Source organism: Curcuma longa, unplaced genomic scaffold, assembly GCF_044706935.1.
Source record: "Curcuma longa cultivar G26 ecotype Majalengka, Jawa Barat unplaced genomic scaffold, ITB_CL_G26_1.1 contig_25023, whole genome shotgun sequence".
In the NCBI taxonomy this organism is placed as follows: Eukaryota; Viridiplantae; Streptophyta; class Magnoliopsida; order Zingiberales; family Zingiberaceae; genus Curcuma; species Curcuma longa.
Window position 1 is genome coordinate 439 of NW_027432610.1, and position 5,006 is coordinate 5,444.

At 39.3% G+C, this 5,006-nt stretch overlaps 1 pseudogene; it reads right to left on the bottom strand.

The window, feature by feature from the left end:
- Positions 1-2,301: 2,301 nt before the first annotated feature.
- LOC141818485 (UPF0481 protein At3g47200-like) lies at positions 2,302-4,088 on the bottom strand (annotated as a pseudogene).
- Positions 4,089-5,006: the final 918 nt, after the last annotated feature.

Here is a 5,006-nt window from a genome sequence, read left to right on the forward strand (position 1 = left end):
CTAAACACTCTGTTCACTTGAACAATGACATTACTCGACCATTCATTACTATTAATCGACTGTTGGCTAATCAGTTGAATTCCGTAGTTGAGTTCTGAACTTTCTATTCGCTTGAACAGTGATATCTGTCTGATATACTCTATTACTGATATATCAACCTAGTTGAACAATCAATTTTTTAACTATCTATTTGCTACAATAACATCAACAGTTAACTGACCGAACTCATCAATCATCTGCTATTGTAGCAGATTATTATCCATAGGTTACTGTAGCATATTATTATTTCATAAGTTACTATAGCAACCCTATTTTCGAGGTTTAACGTCCATTAGTCGATTGATACTCCTCCTGTTTCAATTTTACCAAAGTTGAATTTTGCCTTGCCTAGTATCTTATTAATCTTAACCTGCTAGTACTTTCTTTGCTTTGCATTTGGTCAATCTTGACTTAATAAGACTTCATCATTATCTAGTATCCAGTCAACCTTAATCTGTCAAAACTTCATCATTATCTAACATTCGGTCAACCTTAATCTACTAAAACTTCATCGTTATCGTTGTCTAGCATCTAATCAATCTTAACCTGCTTGGACTTCACGTCTCATTTCAACTTTTTATTGGACTTCCAATCCCAAATGTTCAATCAATCGTGATCCACTTAAACTTTCCTCTTGCCAACTCTCTATTGAAATTCCGATTGCCAAGTGTCCAATCAACTATGACCCACTTAGATATTCCTCTTGCCAACACACTTGGACTTAAGCCACTTGCTCAACCAATTAATATATTGATCAACTGTCAAGTATCCAATCAACCTTAACTTACTTAACGTCCAACTAACATATTGATCAAACATCGAAATTCAATTTGAGTCAACTCGAGCTTAGTCAACCTGGTTAATCTTGACTAGAAGTCGATTGCACCAACACCGAGTCTGAATGCCAAGTGCCGAGTCAGGAAGTCGAGTGCCAAGTTGGGAAGCCAAGTGTCAAGTTAGGACGTCGAGTGTTGAACTGGTCGAGTCGCCTGAGTATCAAATATCGCCTGAGCCCAATTGGGTTGCTAAGTACTGAGTTGGGAAGGTGATGCAGAGTTGGTAAAGTGAGAAGCCGAGGCTTGTGTTAGACATAGTTTCCTTAAAACAGATTCGTCTCCTTTAGCGGTGCTATGAGGTAACGATGGACGTCAATTTCCCAAGATACAAGGGTGAAATCATGATTGCAACTTAGAACAAGTTATTCGTGAAGAATTGAGCAAGTACCCGAATGTTATCACAAAGAGTATGCTAAGCAGGATGCACGACAGAGAGAAGGAAATGAGAGAAAACGGCGAAGGTGGAAAGATTTCTTTGCTTATGCTTCTTCGTCTCCTACTTCTCTGCTCATGGTCTCGGCCTCCTTATATAGGACTTGCAGTGTTAAATGGTTGATTAATGGTCATTTACTATCTTTACTCATCCAACTTGAAACGTCGATCGTCAACCATCAAAGATCGGTCGTTTCTAACCGAGAGGTTATGGATTCACCATTAATCGTCGACTATTTCAAATCAACACATTAATGCATCTGTTACACAAATGAGCAAGCAGGAAAAAATTGATCCATGTAGCAAAATATTCGCGAATCCATTTTGGGCAATTTTGCCATGACCGATCTGTCATTTGATGCATGCAAGTAGTGCTCGTACAAAATTCATCTGGGATTATTGCAATCCAAACCTTGGATTTGCACCCTCTCCTACAAGTGTGCATCGTTCACAACTTCCACAATTGTGATTATAAATCAACCTTAATATCACTTAAATTTCAATGTGAAATTTAACTCTCACAGTCACAGGAGTCTCCTTCCATCTACTATTTTTTTCATTCACATTTTTCCAACATTTCCCAAGCCTCTTTTGAAGTTGAGATAGTTGAAATTCTTAAGAAAATCATCTCATGTAGGTTTATTGAAGGTTTAACAACATCTTTAAATATTTCTTTCTGTTCTCCCTTAATCAACTTTTATCAACATCATCATCCTCAAAGCCTCTCTCTATTAAATCCCATAGATCTTGAAATCTAAATAAAATTTTCATTTTATACTCCAAAACTCATAGTACTATTTGAGAAATTCCATGGATTGTCATTATGAATGAAGATATTTTAAATCTAATGCTCTGGTACCATTGTAAAAAAAAAAAAAAGACAACAAGAGGTAAAAAATGCACAAAGAGAATACAAATTTTCAATTACTTCATTCTTAAATAAGTAGCTTATTTATAGACTAATTGCATAACATAAACAAACTACTAATTCCATAATTATAGCCCACTAACTCAACTAATACAAATACATTTAATATAGAGAAATTTTTTTAAACTACTAACCATCAATATTACCCCTAATTATACCCGTGGACTCACTAAATATTTCCATCATTAATTTTGATCATTTATCCGCATCGCCATCATTATTCTTCACAATATACGTACTTAATTTCACTGCTTGGCGTAGCTGAGGATTGCATACACTGTTTGCACCAAACTGAGAAGGTTGAAGAAAACAACTGCAGTGACACCGATAGTCACCCACCGATTCTTGAAGTAGTTTTGCCTCAACCATGAGAAATTCCATAGTGCCCAAAGTCTGTTACTTCTTTCTGCAGTAGCTCTCCACATCGTTTATTACCTTTGCGAGATAGAAATTCTCCAAGTCGAAGTCGACGACAAGGGTATCTGTCCTTCGGAGCTCGTTGAATATGTGAGCCACTTCTTCGTCAGTGCGAAGGCGGCTGACGATGATCTTGTGTTGCCGGAGCACCGCCACGTCCTTGTCGGTGTTTATCAAGCAGTCCATGAACCAAACGTAAGTGGAGATGTACTTGCGGACCCAATGGCATTGCTGCTCGAAAGCGATGAGGTTTCGGAGGAGGGAGATGTTGTCATCGTTGATGACGAGTTGAGGAATCTCCATGGATCTCTTGCTTTCGTCGAAAGTGATGTCCAAGAAGCTACTGCCATCGGTCTTATTTGTAAATTGTATTCTCATTGCTTGGAGCATCTCTGCACTGGGGAAGGAAGGTAAGTCGACGGTGGGAAGGCAGCTTGCCTTTTCCGTCATCCCCCAAACAAGAATTGAATGGAAAAGGTGGAGCAAATGGGCACTTGTATCAATTGCTGGATAAAAGAATCCGTACGATTCCTGGGTCGGAGATTCCTGGGTCGGAGAGAGGTTTCGGTGAATTTGCTTCATGAGAGCAAAACATAAGCGTCCCGTTGCGGAAGGGTCATCCGTGTACTCATCGAGGAGATGACGGAGGTGACGAAGAGGGAGCTGGTTTTCGACAAGCATCATATCGTTGACAATCAATGGAGCTGCCCACTTCCACGAGTACTCTTCCATCTCTGTTCGATGCCCCCCCGCTTGCTCCCGTAGGAACTCGGCCATGAAAGCGCAGTCAAGCACCATCATCTCCACGAACTCACTTCTGGTCATACTGATCTGCTCCGAGTAGGCACAACGGAAATCAGACTCCGAGTCCTTGCTTAGATCGACAAAGAGATCCACATGCACTAAATTCACGTCCAAGCGGCTAAAAAAGTTGCTGGCATAGGGCAATTTGATCCGTTCATCCGTTGCTCGAAAGCGTTGCTTTCCATGGTGGTAGGGGCCGAGGGAGACCATCTTTGGTTCAAAAGAATCCACATTGGTTCTGCGGATGTTCTCAGGAACTCGAAAGATCGTCGCACTGATGCCTTTCTTAGGTTTGCTTGAGGCCGACCTCAGCTTCTCAATGAAAGTCCTCGGCAAATTTTCGTATGCCGTAGACTCATCTTCCATCTCTTATAGTTAAACAACAAGAGACGATTGCAGACTTCTAGCTCTGGATTCCAATAAATTAAGCAAACTTAAATAGTTCGTATATATGAATATGCAAAAACTAACAAAAATAGAAAAGAAAAGAGACGATTAAGAAGAACTAAAGGCAGGCAAACAAGGAAGATTAAAGAACCAGTAGGGCATCTCCAACCTAGATCGCTTCGGCAACCTGCCTCTCTGCTTGGAAGAGGAGGAGGATATGGGATCAGACTTGGGATTGTATCATGTAGATGCATAGTGCTTTCACTTCCTTTTTTCCTTTTTTTCTTAAAGCACGTATTATTAAAAAAAAAAGAAAAAGACTTTCATAATACAGATCGAGATCCAGATCTGATGGATCAGTCCGTTGATATATTAATAAACATTTATTCAGATCGAGATTCGGATCTGACCAATCAGAGCTGAATATTCACGGGTTTCAATGTACATTTTTATTCAAAACAAACATTTAATAGATTTAAATAATAAAAAAATAAACAGCTAGAAACTCAAATAATGCCTAAAAAATTAAATATTCAATCAACTGTTCTTGGAAAAATCCTTGTTATGGAAGACGTAGAAGAAACTAGATTTTCACCCATAGAGGTATCTCATTTTGATGACAAACAAAAATTATTTTAAGATTGTTGGGCAATACATTTGTTTTAAGGCATCTTTCAATTAAAGATTATTGAAGATATTTATCAAAATTACAAAAGATAGTCTAAATTGAAAGTACAAATCTAAATCAAATCTCAAGCTACTAGACTGGAATGGTTAGACTGGGCTACTAGTGCTCGAGCAAATTGCATAGCCATTTGCCAGACTACTGAGTGAACTTCCCAGAGTCAGAGTGGGACGTTGCTGACTTAATGTCGAGAGCTACCAAGTGCCATGAGGTCCATGCGGCCCGAGTGCTTCCCGAACCCAAGTGGGAAGCCGAGTGCCAAGTGCTGCCATAGTGGATTGCCAAGTGACGAGTACTGCCCGAGTGGATTGTCGAGTATTGAGTCAGGACACTAAGGGGGGTGAATAACTTTGATTGCGTTGAGTTGATTGCGCAACAAAAACTTGAACAAATTGATAACACAATGCAAATAAGGTCAATTTTACTTGATTCATCACCTCCCAAGACAACTACATCAAAAATCTAGTCATAATGACTA